Source organism: Gymnodraco acuticeps, unplaced genomic scaffold (genome assembly GCF_902827175.1).
Source record: "Gymnodraco acuticeps unplaced genomic scaffold, fGymAcu1.1, whole genome shotgun sequence".
Classification (NCBI taxonomy): domain Eukaryota; kingdom Metazoa; phylum Chordata; class Actinopteri; order Perciformes; family Bathydraconidae; genus Gymnodraco; species Gymnodraco acuticeps.
Window position 1 is genome coordinate 3224282 of NW_022991219.1, and position 24945 is coordinate 3249226.

Sequence of the window (24945 nt, forward strand, 5' to 3'; positions counted from 1 at the left end):
TAATGGATATAAGGAGCTTTTTCAACAACAAGGTGGAGGGAGAACTCTCTCCTGTCAGACGGAGAGTCTCAGGTAACCTCAACTCAGGTGAAGTAAAGGACTCTCTCAGTGTTTAGATAGTTAACTTTAGTCTAGTTATCTCAGTGGGTCTCAAACGGTTTGTTTTAAAAGGGGAGTGATTTGTAAAATATCTATAAAGAAATAGAAAATCTGTTGACAGTTCTGTTTCGTATGGGTGTTGAGATGTATCCATAGATCTCTTAATGTTGCTCTCAAAGTGCACCAGATTGATGCTTTTAACTTAAATATGTAACAACAAATCTTCCCGGGGGAGCTAGCCCCCGGACCCCCCTAGAGGAGGTGAGGACCCTCCTAGAGGAGGTGAGGTCCGCTCCCCACTTGTAAAAATAGCACTTTACCCCTGCCTATATGCCGTGAGCTGATTATCGAGCCTTCATTGTAACAGTCGCGGGTGCACTGTGTGTGTGTGCGTGGGGAGTGTTGCAGTAGAAAATTCAACTGTAGCGCTGGTGCATTAATGGGAAACCCTAAATGTTTGAGCACCCTCTATGAAACGTCAAGCTACCCCACAGCACCCCCTAGAGAAAATCTCTGGCGCCGCCACTGCCTGTAAGTAACATACTATTGCATTTAGTAGAAGAATAAAAGTATATTTTGATGTTCTTTTGTAGCTTCTGCTCGTTCCATAATGAAGACTGTCTGGAGAAACTCCAGATTTGTAATGAATCGACGTTGGCTCCGTTCCAATGCATACTGAGGAATCATTTTACGAGGAAGCTTTTCCTGTAAAATAATCCATCACTTGGGTTGACAAAAGTTCCTTGAGCACCTCAAGCTAAATCTGATTTTATATGAGCAATTTGTTTTTCATGATTATTCTTTTGACTCGTAATTACTTTGAGTTTATTTTTCCCACGATCATAACGTTCCCCTTTCTCCATTTTAATATATTTTCATCCTCTCCAATTTGGAAAGATCTTTTGGTCTCCAAACAACGGAGACAAGTTTATCGCTCCGCCTACATCTCTGTCACACATCGACACCTTTTGTTGTTAATACAAATCTTTCTTTAAGATAATCAAAGTTCATAGTACGTTCAATCGATGAGAGGCATTCAAGTATAGAAACACTCCTTTATGTGCTCATGCTTGTGCAAACAGGGTTTAAATGTGCCAACATTCACTTAACATAAAAGTGACATCGGCAATCACTATAAATATTCAGGACACTAAGTGAAACAGTAGCAGTATAAAAACACGAGGGCGTGTCTGACATAAAATGCACCATAAGTCATCATAATGTGCTTTTCTGTTTTTTTCTTTTATGTTGAACCACAGTTGAAACAATTAGGAGTTTTTACATTGATAAACTGGAAAATACTGAAATGGCAGTTTCAAAACAAATTGACCTTGATGTGACATATTGGAAATAATGCAAGCAATTACTTATCTTTTTTTTAAATTCTGACCTGAAGTGCGGGGCTATTATGTGTTTGTATGATGTGACCAGGCTTACTGTTTGTGTTGTTACTGTTGTAGTTTTAATGTATTGTATGTTCTGTTTTCTATTGCACTGTAATGTGACACTGTCAATCACATCACAAGCTATGTCTTTGCTGTCAATTTATTTTTAAAAAAGCACAAAAAAATGACTAAACACATACTAGTATATACAAAACAAAGTCAGTAGTGTTAGAAGTATTCAGATCCTTTTCTAAATTGAAATACCACACTGCGAAAATACTTACTTATAATTAAATAACCTGACCTTCACCTCAAAAGTGGAAATACTGGCCATCCTGTGTTAAGAGAGGCAGTTAAAGAACAATATATAAAGACATAAAGTCCAACAAAAGTTACAACACTCAGACCTATACTGGAGAAACTGGTCTCCCCCCCTCAGCACCCCACACCCACTTCCTTTCATATTCAGTGGGCCGTGAGATCACAGTCACCACGAACAAGAACCTGCACGACCGCTTTGCCCATACCCTTTTCTTCTCAACCCACCAATCCAGATTCACACACACACACACACACACACACACACACACACACACACACACACACACACACACACACACACACACACACACACACACACACACACACACACACACCCACACACACACTGCTACTGTTTGCTGGCATGTGTTTGCATGCATGTGTGACTATGTGTGCATTGAAGAGCAACATACTTTGTGTCTGTGTGAAAGTGTGCGCCAGCCTTTTCTACGGACAATTAAACATTGTAATTACAGTGGCATTACTGAATCTTAAATAATTGCTTAGCCATAACAGTGTTGTGGTTTGAATCTAATATTTCTCCTTACCCCACATTTCCGGTACAGCAGCAAGTTAGTAGGTACATGTCTCTAGCAATATTTCAGTTAAAAAATATATCTAGAAAAGTACAAACCACTGTTGTCAGTCAATGTATAGGCAATGAATTTGGTACACCTAACATATCTTTTTATAAGGACTTTGTTCTTGCAATTTTTTTTGTGAAATATATTTTGAATTGCTGAAACACAAAAGGGCTATTTAATTCCAGAGTTTCATCAATACTTTATAATTAATAACTGTACCAATAAAGTGAATAGGTGCCAAAACAGGACAGAATGTGTTGACTCCTGATGGAGACAATTCAATTAGAAAAGTTGATCTAAAGGAGAATACATCATTTAATTCAAATGAATGAGTCTCACTGCATTATATTCCATATTTTTTTGTATTAGTTAATAATTTAGTTTTTGGGAGAAGGGGTTGTGTGAATATATATTTTTTTTTGCTGGGATGAAGGAACCCTCCGCTGACAATGCGTCACCCCCAATGTTGAATTACACACCCAGCAGTTTTAAGAGTCTCACAACTCCATTGGGTGTGGCATGCTGACTCCTGCTCTGTGCATTCTGATTTCTTTTTTCAGCCACTACCACTAGATCAGGGATGGGCAAATGGCGGCCCTCTTTTTGCGGCCCTCAGATTAATTTATAAACAACGTAATTCATTTTTTCCCTTTTTTTTAATTACTTGTAGTACTGATACCGTCCACTAGACTCCTAGTTACGTCGCGAGCTGCATACATGATTTCAAATACCGGCGCTGAGGAACAGCAGAGTGCGGTTGACAAGTGTCTGTGTTGACATTCCCCTTATTGTGGAATAAGGGGAATGCAGAGACTGGCTACAAGTGTCTTAGGTTCAAGTTAGACAACTAATGTCTGGGTTAGTGTCTTAGTGTTCATGACTTCATGTGTATGTCATCTTAATGGTTAATCTCAATGCACACACATTTTCTGTGCTTTCCAATAGTTTAAAATACTTTTATTTCACTGTTAAATAACCTGTCCAATACAAACATGCCACTTGTACAAATTAAATAACATTTCTGTGAACTGATATTTGTTTAGTGAGCTTATGTAGCACAGTGGATAGAGCGGGATCAGATGGTCACAGGTTCAAACCCCACTGCAGTCAGCATGTCGTTGTGTCCCTGGGCAAGACACTTCACCCCAAATTGCTCCTGTAGGGATTGCCCACAGTATTGAGTATGTAAGTCGCTTTGTATAAAAGCGTCTAACATGTAACATGTAATGTAATATTAGAGGATGTTCCCTGAAAGATTGTAAAATGTTAATGAAGATGTCAGACTTAGTATATTTGTTAATAATTACATACAATACATGGAATTTGTGTGTGTGTTCCAAGTGAATCTGCGGCCCCCTGGTGGCCAGTACATCAATTATGTGGCCTCCACAGCCCCCACCACCATCAAAGTTGCCCATCCCTGCACTAGATGGTGCCCTTTAGCTGTGATTCTTACCTACGCAGTTTAGAAATCTGCACAGGAAGGGTGTGGCTGTGTGACAATCTGTTCCAGTCAACTGAGAGATATGTGAACCCCTGAAGACCTCATTACATTTTACATTAGATTTATCTGAGTCTGACTTAAGAACTTTATGTGAGCATCATTTTTGATCTCCTTCTCAATATTTGTATTCTCAGAAGTTACAAGGTGGAGACAATACCCACGAACAAACAACACAAATAACCAAACAGCAGCAGCAACAACCCAGTGCAGTACTCATGTGTAATTCTGTTATTTTTACGCCCAGAGTAATAACACTGGACCATTCCTCTTTCATGTAAGGTGCAATTGGAGACCAGTTCCTAACAAACTCATCCAGAGCTCCTCGCATCAGATGACAACCTCTCAAATGGCAACATTTTGTTTTCAAACCATAATATTAGGCAGATCTTCATCTGAACATTTATGGAGTATTGTGACATAGCAAACAAAGCAACTCCTATTGTGAGTCTGGTCTACGCTCATAATTGGAATCTAACCCAAAAACAAAGTTATTTGGATTAAAAGCTATGTCTATCCCAAACACTTTTTTGGTCTCACATTGCACTGACGCCCAAATACATAACATTTTAGGGCAAGACCACATAGTGCCACAGCTAATGTTACATTTCCGGCATAATTAAAAGCACATCATCATATTATATTTACATCGAATAGCTGGGGTCACATGCAGTCTTTTGAATAACCTTGTATTGGGTCTCATAAGATGTGTTATCATTTTTTATCTAATTACTACGGTGGCCCTGAAGTGCAAGTCAAAACAGCGTTTCAGAAAACGAGACAGCATTTCAGAAAACACTTCTGTGGTGTTTTCTCAAATGCTGTGGTGTTTCCTGAAATGCTGTTTTGACTTGCACTTCAGGGCCACCGTAAATTACTTATGATATAACGTATTTTCTTAATGTGACACTTTAGCGAAAGCAACCATTGGCACTTAAAGTAAACAGACTAAGCTTCCTTATAATACATCTTTATTAATTGACTATTGGAATGATCCAAGGTGGGTCTATTGACCCAACAGGCTTTTGTTTAGCGGAGCCACAGTGGAAGAATAAAAGAGTCTATATGCACAGATAATAATTCAATGTGTAAGTGAATGTTTAACTTTGTGTGCAGAAACAGGTCCCGTATTGTATTGAGAGGAGAAACGCACCTCTCAGAACAGTGCAGCGTGGATATCAATGATTCAGTCCAGGACCTTAGTAAGAAATGTTGCATGCTGGGATGTGATTGCGCAGTACATTCTGAACCGCTGAGCAGGATTTGATGCCTGAGAAAGAGAGGGGTGTGGTACATGGAGACCAGGCTCTAAGGGGTGTGTTGCTCCATTACAGGCTCACATCTGTGATTCATACTTTCTCAATCTGCACCGAGCTGCTGCTGCTGTTTGTGCACTGTGAAAAGTGTATTTGTATGCAGGTCAGCACATTTCAAAATAATCAGATAAGACTCTCTCTCTGAGTTATTAAGCAAGAAAGAACTGATTAGCTTTGCTTAATAGTGTTCCAACTAAGAGCCATATAACTTTGTAACTGATTCACAGAAAAGGTGTATTCGGCCAGTAAAATACAGAAGATGATACTGCTAAGGGACATTTTACAGAATGTGGTGCAATGCATGCTTTTCTGTGGTTAACAAATGCAGTCATTAAAAAAAGTTACCATGGAATGTAATTCATGCTAAATGTAAAGTTAGGAAACCTTAGGAAGTTATAGGAAAACAGGTAAAGGAAATGTTTGTGCAAAATAGAAATTAGTGCAACGATTTCTAAGAATAAATAGTAAAACAACAAACAACAACAACAAATAGCAATTTGTGCAAAAGACATAGGCTACTACAACCACCTTTTTTAACAACATTTTTAAGTATTGCAAAATTAGAGATGGCCTTATTCTTGATGTTCAGGGGCCTCATTTATAACGCTGTGCGTAGGATTGACGTGGGAAGGTTGCTTACGTAGTAGAAATCCGAAAAATAGGTAGGCTACATACATTTTCCGCCATTTTCCGATTCACCGAACATTGCGTACCGGCGAGGAAAGTGCGTACGGCACTCCCTACGCTGGTTTCCCTTTATAAATCACAATCAACTCGCAATGCGGTGCAGCTTTTGCGAGCTTCACGTAACGCCCATATTTGCCTATAAATAGTCAAAGAAACGCCCATTCATTCATTCATTAGGGCCTGAGCACGAAGTACAAAGACCTATTGAAATCGTCAGATTTTTAGGGCCCGAGCACGAGAGTGCTAGGACCCAACGGCGTCCTAGCACGAAGTGCAAGGATACCTATTGTTATTCGTGGTATTATTAGGGCCCGAGCACGAGAGTGCTAGGACCCAACGGCGTCCTAGCACGAAGTGCAAGGATACCTATTGTTATTCGTGGTATTATTATTATTATTCCATATTTCAATGCTTATTTTCAGGCCTTTAGGATGCTGAGAAAGTTGTATAATTTTGCACAGATTCCAGAATCGGTGAAAAATTTGATATTCTGGAGTCAATGTGTTCAAATTGTCCAACATGCTCTCTAGCGCCACCTATGGCCATTTCCGTTTTTGGAAAGATGTACAAAGTTGCACCGTAACTCCAAATGACCTGAAATTTTTCACACTTACTCGGGTGGACCTGCTCTACATATAAGGTCCAAGTACCCGTAAGCTCCGCCTACTTTATTTTTTTTTAAATTAGCATAATTTGAAAAACAGTTAAATATTCACTTAAATTTCAAATTTTGGTTTTTCAACACCAAACTCAGTATACAGTATCGCCGGAGGGTCAGACACATTATCGTAGGAAATGAGCATGTTCAGTTGATAAATGTGGTCGTCATTACTCTAAATGTCTTCGCAAAAAGGCGGGGCTTAGATAGAAATGCTCATAACTCATCAACAATGTACCAAAAAAACACACATTTTGGTGGTAAGGTTCAGTCTGTATTGGGGAAGAAGCACAAAAAGTAATTTCCATTTTGGACTATAGGGGGCGCCAAAAACATGACAAATGTCTAACTCATGAACTGATGGACGAAATATTTTTCTTTTTTTGTAGACATACTCTGGGGATGAGTATGGACTTATATTTAAAGTGTCACAACGAATGACAAATGTGGGCGTGGCCTGTACTTTTTTTTTTATGACGATGAGCTAAAAGGGTTTTCGTTACGCAAAAATTGGTACACGAGTCACAGCCCACGACCTTTTCCATAATGTACAAAAAAAACGTACATTTTCAAAAAAACTGCTCACTAGCGCCCCCTATTGTGTGGTAGTCGCATATAGTTTCTCAGAACTTCACGAATGTTGGCACAGATATTCCTCATGGAATTGCGGACATATTTGTACATACATTCCATTAGCCCCGCCCCCCAAAAAGTCGGCCATTTTGAAATATGTGCGTTTTTTATGCATTTTAAGCACATTCGTGCGGATTCCTCCTAGGGGAATGATCGGAAAAATTCCAATCCAGGACACGTTCAGCCCCTATCCAATATGATACTTAATGGAGAAGAACATTTTTGATAGCTCAATCGTGGAGGTCGTAAGCTAACAGCGAATACACCATTGTTGACGATTTACATGTCGCAAATTACTCCAAATTACTCGGATATAGTTAATCCGATATTCACGAAACGCTGTATACATATTGCTATTATGATTGCACACATATTTCAAATTGCCTTCCATTAGCCCCGCCCCCCAGAAAGTGGGCCATCTTTTAAAATGTGCGGTTTTCAGCCATTTTACGCACGTTCTTGCGAACTCCTCCTAGGGGAATGATCGGAAAAAATCCAATCCAGGACAAGTTCAGCCCATTTCCAATGTGATGCTAAATTGCGAAGGAATAGTTGATCGCTCAAACGACGACTTCGTAAGCGAACGGAGAACTTTCCATTTTTGACGATTTACATGTCACAAATTACTCCAAATACTCGCGTATACTTTTTCCAATATTCAGGAAACGCTGTATCCATATTACTATTATGATTGCACACATATTTCAAATTGCCTTCCATTAGCCCCGCCCCCCAGAAAGTCGGCCATTTTGACAAATGTGCGGTTTTCAGCCATTTTACGCACGTTCTTACCAACTCCTCCTAGAGGAATGATCGGAAAAATTCCAATGCAGGACAGGTTCAGCCCCTATCCAATATGATACTTAATTGAGAAGAACATTTTTGAAAAATTACTCGTGGTGGTCGTAAGCTAACAGCGAATACACCATTTCTGACGATTTACATGGCGCAAATTACTCCAAACTACTCGGATATAGTTATTCCGATAATCACGAAACGCTGTATACATATTGCTATTATGATTGCACACATATTTCAAATTGCCTTCCATTAGCCCCGCCCCCCAGAAAGTCGGCCATTTTGAAAAATGTGCGGTTTTCAGCCATTTTACGCACGTTCTTGCCAACTCCTCCTAGGGAAATGATCGGAACAATTCCAATCCAGGACAACTTCAGCGCATATCCAATGTCATGCTACATTGAGAAGGAATAGTCTTTCGCTCAAACGGGGAGCTCGTAGGCTAACGGAGAATGTACCATTTTTGACCCATTATATGTCAGATAAGCTACTGAGCCCTGCTTGTCTGCCTGGCACATCAACTCTCACACACACACACACACACACACACACACACACACACACACACACACACACACCCTCGCTAACCCTAACCCTAACCCTAACCCTAACCCTAATGTTTATTTGTAGATATCTCCTAAAGCCTACAGATAAAGTGTGACATGTAGGCCTGTTACATTTGTTATTGAGCGATATATATTATACACACTGTTCTGCTTTCTGCACTTCCCTCAGCAGCTGTTCTCACTGTAACATCACCTAACATCCAGGGGACATGTGATTAGTGAGTAAACAAACTGTAAAGGGCAGAAAGTCTGATGCACATTTGATCATCTCAAATAACTTATAATCACAACGGGAACAGTTTGCAGAGCTGTGCTTCATTTGACAGAAGTCCAGCCATGCGTCACGCCTCTTTTAAACATCACTGTTGGCTGAAATCGTCTCAGGAGAATACTTCAGTGTACCCTCGGTTATAGCTCCTCCAGAGACACTCCTCTCTCCTCTAAATCAGTGTATCCTCGGTTACGGCTCCTCCAGACAGCCTCCTCGATAATCGATCCTCGACGACCCTTTAGAGAAATTTGTTTTCCTTCGACATCCGTTTCCGGGTCGCTGCCGGAGCACCTTGGAGTCTGGGACGCGAAAATTAGAGAAATGACAAACGGCTCATTTCCCAGGACTCGCGCACGTCTGCTTGACGCCGGGACGACCTGCCGCCCTCCCCGACAGGCGCACGGACGCGAGGGCCCGCTCATCACTGCGCGCACAAGTGCGACCGCAGTTTTAATTATTATTATTCCATATTTCAATGCTTATTTTCAGGCCTTTAGGATGCTGAGAAAGTTGTATAATTTTGCACACATTCCAGAATCGGTGAAAAATTTGATATTCTGGAGTCAATGTGTTCAAATTGTCCAACATGCTCTCTAGCGCCACCTATGGCCATTTCCGTTTTTGGAAAGATGTACAAAGTCGCACCGTAACTCCAAATGACCTGAAATTTTTCACACTTACTCGGGTGGACCTGCTCTACATATAATGTCCAAGTACCCGTAAGCTCCGCCTACTTTATTTTTTTTTAAATTAGCATAATTTGAAAAACAGTTAAATATTCACTTAAATTTCAAATTTTGGTTTTTCAACACCAAACTCAGTATACAGTATCGCCGGAGGGTCAGACACATTATCGTAGGAAATGAGCATGTTCAGTTGATAAATGTGGTCGTCATTACTCTAAATGTCTTCGCAAAAAGGCGGGGCTTAGATAGAAATGCTCATAACTCATCAACAATGTACCAAAAAAACACACATTTTGGTGGTAAGGTTCAGTCTGTATTGGGGAAGAAGCACAACAAGTAATTTCCATTTTGGACTATAGGGGGCGCCAAAAACATGACAAATGTCTAACTCATGAACTGATGGACGAAATATTTTTCTTTTTTTGTAGACATACTCTGGGGATGAGTATGGACTTATATTCAAAGTGTCAGAATGAATGACAAATGTGGGCGTGGCCTGTCCTTTTTTTTTTATGACGATGAGCTAAAATGGTTTTCGTTACACAAAAATTGGTACACGAGTCACAGCCCACGACCTTTTCCATAATGTAAAAAAAAAACGTACATTTTCAAAAAAACTGCTCACTAGCGCCCCCTATTGTGTGGTAGTCGCATATAGTTTCTCAGAACTTCACGAATGTTGGCACAGATATTCCTCATGGAATTGCGGACATATTTGTACATACATTCCATTAGCCCCGCCCCCCAAAAAGTCGGCCATTTTGAAATATGTGCGTTTTTTATGCATTTTAAGCACATTCGTGCGGATTCTTCCTAGGGGAATGATCGGAAAAATTCCAATCCAGGACACGTTCAGCCCCTATCCAATATGATACTTAATGGAGAAGAACATTTTTGATAGCTCAATCGTGGAGGTCGTAAGCTAACAGCGAATACACCATTGTTGACGATTTACATGTCGCAAATTACTCCAAATTACTCGGATATAGTTAATCCGACATTCACGAAACGCTATATACATATTGCTATTATGATTGCACACATATTTCAAATTGCCTTTCATTAGCCCCGCCCCCCAGAAAGTTGGCCATTTTTTAAAATGTGCGGTTTTCAGCCATTTTACGCACGTTCTTGCGAACTCCTCCTAGGGGAATGATCGGAAAAAATCCAATCCAGGACAAGTTCAGCCCATTTCCAATGTGATGCTAAATTGCGAAGGAATAGTTGATCGCTCAAACGACGACTTCGTAAGCGAACGGAGAACTTTCCATTTTTTACCATTTACATGTCCCAAATTACTCCAAATACTCGCGTATACTTTTTCCAATATTCAGGAAACGCTGTATCCATATTACTATTATGATTGCACACATATTTCAAATTGCCTTCCATTAGCCCCGCCCCCCAGAAAGTCGGCCATTTTGAAAAATGTGCGGTTTTCAGCCATTTTACGCACGTTCTTGCCAACTCCTCCTAGGGGAATGATCGGAAAAATTCCAATGCAGGACAGGTTTAGCCCCTATCCAATATGATACTTAATTGAGTAGCACATCTTTGAAAAATTACTCGTGGAGGTCGTAAGCTAACAGCGAATACACCATTTTTTACGATTTACATGTCACAAATTACTCCAAACTACTCGGATATAGTTATTCCGATATTCACGAAACGCTGTATACATATTGCTATTATGATTGCACACATATTTCAAATTGCCTTCCATTAGCCCCGCCCCCCAGGAAGTCGGCCATTTTGAGAAATGTGCATTTTTCATGCATTTTCAGCACATTCTTGCCAACTCCTCCTTGGGGAATGATCGGAAAAATTCCAATCCAGGACAACTTCAGCGCATATCCAATGTCATGCTACAATGACAAGGAATAGTCCTTCGCTCAAACGGGGAGCTCGTAGGCTAACGGAGAATGTACCATTTTTTACCAATTATATGTCAGATAAGCTACTGAGCCCTGCCTGTCTGCCTGGCACATCAACTCTCAAACACACACACACACACGCACACACACACACGCACACACACACACACACACACACACACACACACACACACACTGTTAGTCCAACAACGCCCTTTGCTGGCAGCATATTCATTACAAAAGACACTCGCTAACCCTAACCCTAACCCTAACCCTAACCCTAACCCTAACCCTAATGTTTATTTGTAGATATCTCCTAAAGTCTACAAATGAAGTGTGACATGTAGGCCTGTTACATTTGTTATTGAGCGATATATATGATACACACTGTTCTGCTTTCTGCACTGACCTCAGCAGCTGTTCTCACTGTAACATCACCTAACATCCAGGGCACATGTGATTAGTGAGTAAACAAACGGTAAAGGGCAGAAAGTCTGATGCACATTTGATCATCTCAAATAACTTATAATCACAACGGGAACAGTTTGCAGAGCTGTACTTCGTTTGACAGAAGTCCAGACATGCGTCACGCCTCTTTTAAACATCACTGTTGGCTGAAATCGTCTCAGGAGAATACTTCAGTGTACCCTCGGTTATAGCTCCTCCAGAGACACTCCTCTCTCCTCTAAATCAGTGTATCCTCGGTTACGGCTCCTCCAGACAGCCTCCTCGATAATCGATCCTCGACGACCCTTTAGAGAAATTTGTTTTCCTTCGACATCCGTTTCCGGGTCGCTGCCGGAGCACCTGGGAGTCTGGGACGCGAAAATTAGAGAAATGACAAACGGCTCATTTCCCAAGACTCGCGCACGTCTGCTTGACGCCGGGACGACCTGCCGCCCTCCCCGACAGGCGCACGGACGCGAGGGCCCGCTCATCACTGCGCGCACAAGTGCGACCGCAGTTTTAATTTATTATTATTTTACCGGTTCTGCACTTTCGACCTGTTTTTGAGGGGGTTACGACACTATTCATGTAGCGACATTTGGCAACGCCGGCAGGACGGGTGAAAATGTTAACATTCTGGATTCGATGGGTGAAAAATGTCCAACTTGCTCTCTAGCGCCACCTGTGTAAATGAAGTTTTTCGAAACATTTACAAAGTCGCAGCGTAACTCTGACGGACCTGACATTTTGCACACTTATCCGGGTGCAGCAGCTCTACATATTATCTAAAAATCCCCATGAAATCCCGAAGCTCCGCCTACTTTGATTTTTTTTAAATTAGCATAATGTGAAAAACAGTGAAATATTAACTGAAATTCCAATTTCTTGATTTTCCACACCAAACTTAGTGCACAGCCTCAGTGGAGGGTCAGACACATTACCGTAGAAAATGAGCACGAGGTGTGGACAAATGTGGCCGACATCAATCAAAACGTATTAGCAAAGAGGTGTGGCCTACACATAAATGCTCACAATTCATCCAAAATGTATCCAAATATCACAGATTTCGGTGGATAGGTTCAGTGTGTCTTGGTAAATAGGCACAACAAACAATGTTCATTTCGGACAATAGGGGGCGCCAAAAACACAACTAATTTATATTTCAAGAACCGATGGACTAAAAAAAGATATGTTGTCATAGACATACTGGCAGGGTGAGTATAAACTGAGATTTAAAGGGTCGCAACCAATGAAAAATGTGGGCGTGTCCTATTCAGTTTTTTCTCAAAATCGAAGGGTTAAAAAATGTACCGAGCCATAAGTAGGGGAAAAAATGAGTTACAGCCTTTAAATTTGGAACACATGTCACAGCCCACAACCTTTTCCAGACTGTAGAAAAAAATCGTACGTTTTAGCAAATATGGCTCAGTAGCGCCCCCTATTGTGCGGTAGTCAAATATAGTTTCTTCGAACTACCCGAAACTTGGCACAGAGATTCCTCATGTAAATGCGGACATATTTCAAAATGGCTTCCATTATCCCCGCCCCCTATTAAGTCGGCCATTTTGAAATATGTCCATTTTAAGCGCATTTTCACATACTTCTCCTAGGAAAATGATCGGAAAAATTCCAAACCAGGACAAGATCAGCCCATATCCAATGCGATGCTAAATTGCGAATGAATAATCGACTGCTCAAACGGGGAGCTCGTAAGCTACAGTAACAGAACATGTACCAATTTTGACGATTTAAATGCCACAAAATCGCTAAAATGACTTTCGGATGCATACCTTGGAACACACGTCACAACCCACGTCTTTTTCCAGACTGTACAAAAAAAACGTACATTTTTGTACACCAGCTCAGTAGCGCCCCCTATTGTGCGATAGTCACATATAGTTTCTCCAGACTACCCTAATCTTGCCACAGACATTACTGATGGAATTGCGGACATATTTCAAAATATCTTCCATTAGCCCCGCCCCCCAGAAAGTCGGCCATTTTGAAAAATCGGCGTTATTCATGCATTTTAAGCGCATTTTCGCAAACACCTCCTCGGGAAAAGATCGTAAAAATTCCAGTCCAGGACAAGTTAAGCCCATATCCAATATCATGTTAAATTGCGAATAAAAGAGTTGCTAGCTCAATCGGGGTGAACGTAAGCTAACAGAGAATGTACCATTTTTGACGATTTACATGTCTCAAATGACTCCAAACTACTCGCATATTTTTCCAGATATTCACGAAACGCTGTATACACATTGCTATTATGATGGCACACAAATTTACCAGCAACAGCTCTGCTTATTAATTTCCCACATGAACCATAAACACCCAATACATATAAAAGTCCTAAACAATGTATGGTGAAATGTTTTCCATCTTTGTTTTTCTATCTACGACTACAAACAGTCTTTCCACTGCAAGCAGAACAGTAACACATCTTTCTATGCAATACAATAGAACACATCATTTAAACCAGCAGGATGTAAACGGAGGAGAACAGCCGGTCTGATTTAGTGTCATGTGATTATCCTGTAATGAGTAACATACTTGATCGACTATATCAACAGTTCATTTATTGTCTCGATACATGTGTTGTGTAAGACATTTGAATCAATTTGATACGTCAATATTAAATGTACCTTTATTTTGAAAAACGTTATTGAGAAGGACAAACCGGATGTCACATTTCCGGTATTGCCGGTTTAGGGAGAGACTTAATTCAGGTAGCTTGCCTTGGCTGTGTGTGTGCGCGGAGGTTTTGTCGTCGACAGACTCATTAAAATACCCACTTCTCGGCACATAGAAACCCTGCTCCACTTTGTCAAACGTGAGTAATATCGCAATTGGTGTGTTATACTGAAATGTGTTGACGTTGTATGCTTTTCATTGGAACACGCGGTGGGTGTGTGCATTGCTAATGCTAGTTAAGCTAATGAAGCAGGTCCATGCTACCTCACGCGGATAGCAATGCCTTTGAAAACCAGTTTAGACCAGACAAAGAGCTATGTTAGCCTAGCGCATGTTAGTAGCTAGCGCCACTTGTTTTGATGTACGTTTTTGTTGATAACCTCGCGAGTTTGTATCTTTCAGTGTTGAGATGGGCACCGTTAGATTCTGTGTCTTTACGGTCATATACAATGTGTTGGATGTGGAGCTAGGATAAGTAATAAGGTAGCTAGGAGTGATTTTCGGTGCAGTAATAGGTTAGCATTTTTCGCTCGGGGCTAATTCAGAGGCTCACTGTTAGTATTGTGTTTTTTTTTGAAAAAATAAATGAAAACGATCAGTTAAATGAGTTTTTTTTCCCGTTATATGGATATAAAATATTCATAGTTTATTAAATATTAAGGTTCCTTAGACGTTGTTTCCTGCAAATGACGCGATTTCGGGTCCGTGGGGCCTAAGAGAATAACAGAGTTTTCTCGAAATCGAAGGGTTAATACCCGTATTACTTATCCAAACTGCACATACAATATATCCGATTAAAGCTGAGACTCCACAAATTATTTAAGTATAGTATCTAAGCGATCCGATCTCGCAACAGGGGAAGCAAACACAGACATCACAACACGTACCTTTTACGGGAGATTGTCTCACCGTAGCTGTCAATCTGATCAAAATACGTGTTCAATGGCATTACAACGAGAAAAAAGCGGCTGAATCGGTTGATCCATAGGTTGATAATGTATATGTGGCTTTGAAGCAATTGTTTATAATCCATAATTCCATTTTTATGTAAAAATCGGAGCACAAAAGTTAGCCCATTAGCAGCTTCCGGTTTTGGCTATGCGTCACTCTCACTCCTTATTTGGTAATGTGTGTGTGTGTTACACTGCGCTGGACTGCCGCATAGCCAAGACCGGAAGCAGCAGCCACTCTGGTGGCTACCATTAGCAGCTAACTTTTGCTCTGCGATTTTTACATAAAAATGGAATTATGGCTTATAAATGAAATAATTATTTTATACAGAGACGTTAAAAACCTATGGATTAACCGATTCAGCCGCGTTTTTTCTCGTTTTAATGCCATTGAACACGTCTTTTGATCAGATTGACAGCTACGGTGAGACATCTCCCCTAGAAGCTACGTAAAGGTACGTGTTGTGATGTCTGTGTTTGCTTCCCCTGTCCGAGTTCGGATCACTCAGTGATGATACTATATACCTAAATAATCTGTGGAACCTCAGAGCTTTAATCGGATATCTTGTATGTGCAGCTACGATAACTAGTAATAAGCGTACTTTTATCTTGAGTTCTGTGCCAAAGTGCGTTAGCATTTTCGCTCAGGGGTCATTTAGATGCTTCTTATGAGACTTGTGTTTTGTTTTGGTAAAAATGGTTTGTATCGTCAGTTAGCTGAGATTATTTCCGTTAATCTGGTATAACACATTAATAGATTCTTAAATATTAAGATCCCCTGAGACACAGTGTCATGAAAAAAAAAAGTAAAGGACCCGCCGGGACTTTGGGACTTAACAGGTTAAAAAAAAAACAATATATACCGCAGGGGGGGGGAAAATCACGATGTCAGTTTTTTTTCAATATCGTGCAGCCCTACTAGCTGTGCAATAGGCATGTATCTGTTTAGTATGGGCAACGGCACCATGTAAGCTAAGTCTAGCGTGAATGCTACTGCATTTCCTCATTGAGTTTAAATGTGTCAAAGTCATCACATAAACATCTTACTAATCTTTACAATCTTTATATGTCACAAATACAACTCAATATCTGTCGGAAACCAAAGTCAAGCCAATGTACTTCAGTACTCATGAAGCAGTTCAATGTTTCATACCCAAGCAGTCCTAACCTTCAACAGTTCCATTTCTGTAACTGACAAAGAACACTCACAGTAATTTATTGGTATTGGTGTGATTTGGTTGTGTGTGTGTGTGTGTGTACACAACGGAAGCAGGGACAGGTATACAAAGTGCCTTAATCCCTGCCGAGTCCCACATAACTGTTGTCAGTACCAGAGCGACTTGTTAGGAGTAATGTGTGACTATATATATGTTATGTCTTTATATGCGTACACAAGGAGAGGCACGCCATTGCTTTCAACACTGTCAACTCCATCCACAACAAACACTAACCAACTCTGTGACATCTTGCACCTAACCCTACTTAATTTACAGTCATTTCCACAGGTTGTTCCACAGTCAGCAAAAAGGTCTGACGTTATCAGCACCAATCCACATTCCCACATATTCTATACCTAATCTGCAAACACATCTGACTTCCCAGACAAAAACAATCATTCCGTTTCATTGCATACACTATTTCAAGCCCAAATACATTTTTTTTCCATTTCACATACAAACTGTCTTAATTTCTCTTCTCACCCACACCTTACCTAATCACCTACATGTCTTACTAGAAATGGAATGGAGACCTCTTTCATGCCGAGAACAAACACCACTGCCCTGCTAACATGATCTTTTAAATTACATAGCATGCTATTTACAATTATATCTGATGACTTTCATCCTGTAATACAGTACAATACATATGTTGAGACTACATTTTAAGTCATACGCTAATATTAACCAATACACAGCTTCAATCATTACTTTACTTACCTTGACCACATAACAGCTGTATTGAAGGTTTGCTTTTTGATCAATAAACACAACCACAAAAAGCAAACTCCACTGGTATGGAACATACATGGCCTAATATCCAGAGGAGATGCATTTATCGAGTAAACAAACGGTCAAGGGCAGAACGTCTGCACAACCCACTGCACCGCACGCCACGGTTAAGGCTCCTCCAGACAGCCTCCGCGATAATCGATCGTCGACGAGCCTATACGGAAATGTGTTTTCCTTCGAGGCGGCGAGCCCACATACGTTTCCCGGTCGCTGCCGGAAGACCTGGGAGCCCGGGACCCGAACGTTTGAGAAATGACGAACGGCTCATTTCGGAGGACACGCGCGCGTCTGCTTGACGCCGGGACGACCGGCGACCCTCCCCTACAGGCGCTCGGACGCGAAGGCCCGCCCACAACTGCGTGCACGTCTGTGACCGCAGTTTTAATTCTGACTGACTTTATGAAGAAGATAGCAGGAAATGACGACAGAACAGCTAAAAAAGACATCTCACACCGTGTCAGATTTTGGTTATTTTGGGGAGGTCGAGATAAATCATATTGTTTGGTGGATGCAGTTTGAACCAGAGTAGCAGCATGGAGGTCGGATCGTCACCAAAATAAATAAATAAGTCCGAAAAAGGTTAATGACAAAAAAAATACACATAGCCTTTCTCAGGCAGTGTGTTTGTACCGGGGACAGACACCCTTGATGAGAAACTGTAAGAAATGATCGGGGAATCCCCCCGGAGTGGAGTCATGACGACTGAATCTGAATTATGTTTTTGTATTTGGTGGTTTGCGTCCCCAGCTGTCGATCAGCTGTGCGCAGCGTCTCCACTGAAGCCTGTAGTGCAGCAACTCTATATCCACCAGTCGAAGGAAATACAACTAATGTGTTGTGTTATATTAACTGTACAATTTACCACATATGGTGTTCTTAGCTTCCATACCTCCTGTGTTTTACGAGCGACTTATCAAGTCTTGGCAAACGGCATAAAACACGATTAAACATGATAGTATATAAAACCATGCTCGTATCTACAACCTATAGAAATGCAAAACGGCGTCAGTTTAGACGTAATTCTGTCCTGCTTACCGCATCATTTATGAGAAAACATTTCATAACATTCAGTGTGAGAAAAAGTTTTTAGAGAGTACTTGTCCATGGACAAGTGAGTTTGGCAATTTACTTGTCCGAATACATTTTTCACTTGTCCAGAATGGACAAAAATTGGGGCCACTGGAATCTTCTTCTTCGTCATCGTATTTTACATTTTCCCACGGTTTTTACGACACCGCTAACGTAAGTGAGCGGTAAGATTTTACTGCATCACACATAGGGTTGGATATCGTTTGGATTTTAACGATTCCGGTTCTGCTTTTCGATTCCGGTTATTTTCGGTTCTCGATTCCGGTTCTTTGAGAGGGTCAAAATAAGTCAAACTGGGAGAAAAATATATTTATGAAAACATTAAGTCAAATCTGTATTCCTATTTACAAATCACTTCATACTGTTGAATTTCTTACGGTTATTGAATACAATTTATATAAAAATAATCTCTGCATTGTTTAGTTAGTTCTAAGTGGTGCAGTTTGAGAATGTACAATTGGCCCAGTCTCCTCTGATGTTACACTGCAACCTGCCTGTGAGACAGAGTCCAACCACACATGTCCAACACATAGGACATAACCTAATAATAATAATACATTATATTTATAGCCTATAGGCCTAGCGCTTTTCTACAACTCAAAGACGCTTGCATGCTTACACATGTCCTGCAATACACATGCTGCAGCTGCCCAGCTGCTCACTGTTTGTAAAAGTAAATAAATAATATTTTCATTTCAATAATGTACTTTCTATACCCTGCTTCATAAACAATACTGACATCCCTGTGCTCCTCCGAGTCTGGGGGTCCGTGGATGTGAGGACAGCGCGAGGACACAGACAGGGAGGCTGCTTTACTTCATAAAGGAAATGGCGGTCCATATTAACAACACAGGAGCTAAAACGCTTAATAACCTTCATTACGTGTTAGAGAAAGAACATAAGAAAGTTTGACAAAGATGAGAGAGAGAGACGCTGAGCTGCACCATGCAGCGATCAGCTGATACGGAGCATAGAGAGAGAGAGAGAGCTGCAGTCCGCTGGGGCTCGGCCTCGCCTCCTGTCCTCACAACTCTTATTAATCCCGGTACCGGACAATTGTTATTTGTTCCTACTCGGAACCGAGTTTTGCTTCCCAACCCTGCCACTGTGCTACACGTCCCGCCGCGCCCCGCCCCGTCTAACTGTACAGAAAGCGTCGAGATGCATTTCCTTAGGAATCGACAAGCAGAACCGAAACTAACATTTCTAAACGAACAATGGCGGACACGGACAATTTGCGAATGAGTTCTGCCTTTTGTAAACTGAATGTATCAATAAATCGGGGCGAAAAACGTCACTTGTCCACCGGACAAGTCAATTGAAAGATCTACTTGTCCGATATTGTAAATAACACGTCCCGGACGGTGGGACGTGTACTTTTTCGCACACTGACATTAACACAACATATTCGAGGTGGTTTTAAATAACATATCCGTATTTATTTATTTCTCCAAGTTATGTTTTTGTGTGCACTGAGGAGTCTCAAACAGGCGTTTGTTAAATCATTTTAAGATTGGCTTTAATCAATTTGTGAAAATAAATTCTTCATATATGATAAATGAGAGGTAACATTTTATTTATGGTATTATTTACACATATTTCTCTCCATTCTTCCTTCTGCCAACGGTGTCGCAGTTTCTCGTCTCTCCCGTTTTTGTGCTTAGTGCGTACGCATGGATTAGAGTTTGCGTGGAGGACCGCACGTTTTCCCGCCAAGTTAGTATTTTATAAATCGCAAACATTGCGTAGAAACTGGCGTACGCCATTTTTTGACCGTATATCCCTTTATAAATGAGGCCCCAGAGGAGTGGAGGGCTACGATGAAAAACCCTGCCCTGCTTCTAATGGCCAACAGGGGGCGACTCCACTGGAAGAAGAGGTCTGATTGTATAGAAGTCTATGAGAAAATTACCTCCTATTTGATTGTTACCTTAATAAACATGTTCCTAATTTCCTTTATGGTTTATATTGCAATTTCAGTATGAGTCCTCTACAGAATAATGTTAATTTTGTAAATGTTATTATATAATAAAGCAATGTATCTTTTATGGTGTGCTATCTTTCTACAGTTACCACCACATTGACCAGTTTGGGCGTGTCTTACAATTTTGATTCTTTTAAGTTTGTTTTCAGCTCATGTTAATTGTAAAATGTCCTTGTTCATCGATAAATTGTACTTAGCTACATGCTATCGAGTTGCTTTTGGTAAAATACAAGGTGTTGCTTTGAAGTAAAATGTCAACTAGTAAATTGGTCATGCAAAGGCACTTATACAAACCACAGTGACAACCCTAAATGTAGTAAAACAAGAGAACAAAGGTTGTTGGATGTGCCATGACATGATATGATAAGTTTTTTTTTTCTTTAAAGGAAGTGAGAAGTTTGTGAATAACATGGGAAGGCATGCCAACTCCCACACCGACTGCAGGAAGGCGCGGGCGCTGTAGTCGTCTGCGCTCAGGTGCAGGAATCCAATCCATCCGGACCTCAAGACAATACACCAGTTGTGACACATACACACTGTTGCTATGCTGCAAACAAATAGTGGATTTTTGTAATGCTGTTTTAGGTTATACAGTATGTCAAAGTAAAATGCAGAGCAGGGAACTTCCCTTTATGTCTTCTTGAGTCTAGACTCCCTTTGTTTTTTAATTGTATAGTCACTGTGTTCTTACAGCTGACAGATGGAAACTCAATCACAGCATAAATTAAGTATTGAACTGTTTTTGCCAGAAGTAACCTCCCTGTTTTAGTTCATTGTGACTCTACTTACTACAATAAAAGGCGATTTTGACCAGGATATTTATATATTAATAAGTCAAATAACTCATTATTTTTTTTAATGTTCTATCCTTAAAAACAGAGTCCCCACATATTATATAATCATCATACACATCACAAAATAATTAACAAGCTGCACCATAAATCGGAATTTAAATGCAATATCTGATTTTTTATCGTGGAAATCTTATCTTCAGTTTTACATGCATGTATCAGTTAGCAGTAGCATTCAAAGGAGGAGTAGTTGGAATAGTATTGTATGAGTCACAGTTTATTACTTGCTATGCATAAATAACTCCCACAAAGGACATGTGGAGACATCTTACGATTTAGATGAATAAGTTAGAAGGAAAGCATAATAGCATTCAACTCAATAATCAGTGATTAAATATAAGATTATGTCTGTTTATTTTAAGCTTCAATTTTCCTGCAGGCTTGTAAGCTCCCTCTGTTTTGTGTAAATATTCATCACAGACTTTGTACTCAATCCTGCTGAGTTTAATACAAAAAAATACCTTAATCTGGGGCTGAGAGCTCAAATGAGGTGCTGTAAAAATACAGACTTTACACGTCACACAATCATTCAACATTGTAATTACGGAATAACTGAAAATGGTTGCATGAATGCTTAAATTAAAATACATAAAAAACACAAAGTGGCACTGTTTCATGTAAGATTGTAGAGTGAAGTTGAGTCAACCATTGAATCAAGCGGTTGCTTTTAGTGAAAACCTCCATCAAGCCCATAGAACTCATCATTTATCTTCCTCCTACTGTACACAGAGACAACCAAACCAGCAACCAAACCAGCAAGATATGTGCCTGTCCCTTCCCGTTTCTCACAACTTGTGCCAACATAGCCAATGATTAACTGTGATGAATTAACATGGCATGGACACTTGTAACAGTGAACGGCAGTTACAAGTGGGTTTCACCTGTAAACATTGCACAAGCCTGCAGAGACTTTGCCCCTTCCCCCACCCACGAGACAGCTAGCAGCACCACCCAGGTTTTAATGTATTTTCCCCCTTATCTAGTTCTCAACATGGGTCTTAGTTTGGAGTTGTTTTTCTCTGATGTTTTCATTACGTGGGTGCTGACAGGCCCACTGAGATTATGCATAACAGCCATTAAGGTCTGCACAAATATACTTGCCTTGACTTGTTTTTGATTCCAATGAAGGCAAGATCACCCAGGGACACACATATTGAACATTTTGGGCCTCGACCCATGTTATATTTTTAGTCTGTTTCAACTCCCCCATTCCATAAAAATCCTTCTGTTAAATGATTAAGTTCATGTTATAAAAGTTATTTCCCAAGTTCAGAATTATTCAAGATTTTTAGAACTAGAGACCACCTTGCTTATGATCCAATTGCGTTGACATAATCTGTCAGCGGGGGACACAAATATAAACTCCTGGTAAAGTACTCAAAAGCAAAATGTTGTGCTTGGTCCTGCTAGGATTGGTGCCTCCAGGAGCACTTTTTTCCATGATGACACACACAGGCTGAAAAGGGGAAAACCTGACCAACCACTGTCGTGGATATTTGAGAAAATAATTAGTCTGGAGTAAGATGTTGCGTTGTGTGGATCACTAAAGGTATATTTAAACATTTTGGGAAACTTACCTATGAGCGATTTGATTACCATTAATTTATAAAGTTGACATTATTCTTGCATGAGGCGCATTCACACTGCAGGACTTTCCCTGGTACTTTGGTTCTTTAGTTCCGTTAGTACCAATAATGTCGCGTTCACACCGCCGGGACTACTCAGTGCCGGGAACTCTTTTGGCCATTTTCAGTCCCTGCTAGAGAGGTGGTACGAACCTGGTGATAAAAGAGTGCCAATTTCTATTCTATTTCTATTGGCTGGGCGAATTGCAAACCACGCCCCGTTAGACTCTGAATTTGTTTTGTTAGGCAGCCATTTTTTTCCTCGCTACAAAACCACATCCACACCTGAGCGAATAGATTGTTTGTACTTTAAAGCATGACTACACGTACAACACCGGAGCGGTGGAATGATGAGGAAGTGTCGGCGCTTCTGGCAATTTACTCCGAGGACGGGATGCAGCAGCTTCTACAGAAAGCAGTTCCCAACTCTAAATATTTTGAGCGATGTTCGCAAAAGCTACTTGAGCTGGGAATCGTGCACAGTGCACACTGATGCCGGGTAAAAATAAAGAAACTCAGGCAGGACTATAAAAAAATTAAAGATCACAATAATAAAAGTGGTAACGATAGAAAGACCAGTAAATGGTACGAGCGCTTGGATGATCTGCTCGGCCAGAGACCCTCGTTCTCCGGGACAACGGCGACCATCGACTCAGGTACGCTGCTGTGGGAGCTCGCTGAAATGGCGGATTCAGTCGGCTGTGAAGTGAGCAACGACGACAACGACGAAGGTAAAATAAACTACTTGTACTGGGGTTTTTAATATGCACATTACTGGTCTCAGATGTACTTTTATTTGCTCAGTAGATCGAGGTAGCCATGAGCAGGCTGAACTGGCTAACACTGTTAACCGGCCCTGAGCTGGCTAATAACATAACATCTAACTAGCTATTCTCGGCCGCCATGAAAACGTTTTGACTTGTGAATAAGTGGGCAGTGTTTTCTGTAATGTGCTTCACTAACTCATGGCACTACATTTGTTTGTTTCAGGCGAGGCGGGACAACTCGCAGGATTGGAAACTGGACTTTCCTTTCCCGATCGCAACGGCAGCCGTTGCTCGTCTCCCTTTCCATCAACCAAACGCAAAAGTACGTTCACACACACTGTAGCTTCACAATCACGTTTACTTCCTTCATGGTACAATTATGAATTATGAAACACCGTGGAAAACGTGTTTGCCTAGGCAGGCGTTTACACTTTTCGCACCCATTTTACGCTCACAAAATTGCAAACATCCGGGCTAGGTCACATGACTTCCGGTAAGAAAACGTAACGTGTGTGTCTCTCTCTCTGTGTGTGTGTTTATGTCTTTGTCTTTGTGTGTGTCTGTGAGTGTGTGTGTGTATGTGTGTGTGTGTGTGTGTGTCTGTGTGCCTAACCCTATCAGACAGAATAGCCCTAACAGCCTGACCGTGTCCCTTCTGCCTGTAAAACTACATGGTGATTAAATAATGTTTCCTCTTAGGAAAGCGCGCACGGGACACACATGATGAGAACTTCTTTGCCACCGTCGAGACTATGGAGGACAGGCGTGCCATGGCCAGCAAGGCGATGCACGAGGACCAGATGATGCTTTTACACAAGGCCCAGGAAACAGAGGACAGGGTGATTGCGATGATGGAGCGCCAGGATGAACGGGACGCAGTCTTGGCACAGCAAATGGGGCAGCAAATGGAGCAACAAAAGGCTTTTCAGCAGGGGTTTCTGGGAGTGCTTTCAGAGCTAGTGAAATCCAACAGGCCTTCCTCCCTGTAGTATTGTTTTAAATATTGACACACAGCGGTGTTTCCTGGACCTGGAAACATTCAGGGCTTAGCCCACAGTTCAACTCTTACAGTGCTATTTTTATATATTTTTTACAAGTGTATTTTTTTTTGGGTACATTTTATTTAAGTTGATTTTCTATTATTATTATA

At 40.8% G+C, this 24945-nt stretch overlaps 1 long non-coding RNA gene across 1 annotated transcript; it reads left to right on the forward strand.

Moving 5' to 3' along the window:
- The first annotated feature begins 13 nt into the window (after window positions 1-13).
- Window positions 14-22639, forward strand: LOC117561574. The gene is made up of 2 exons (XR_004571402.1): window positions 14-72; window positions 20939-22639. It is a non-coding gene; the product is annotated as an uncharacterized LOC117561574 (long non-coding RNA).
- Window positions 22640-24945: the final 2306 nt, after the last annotated feature.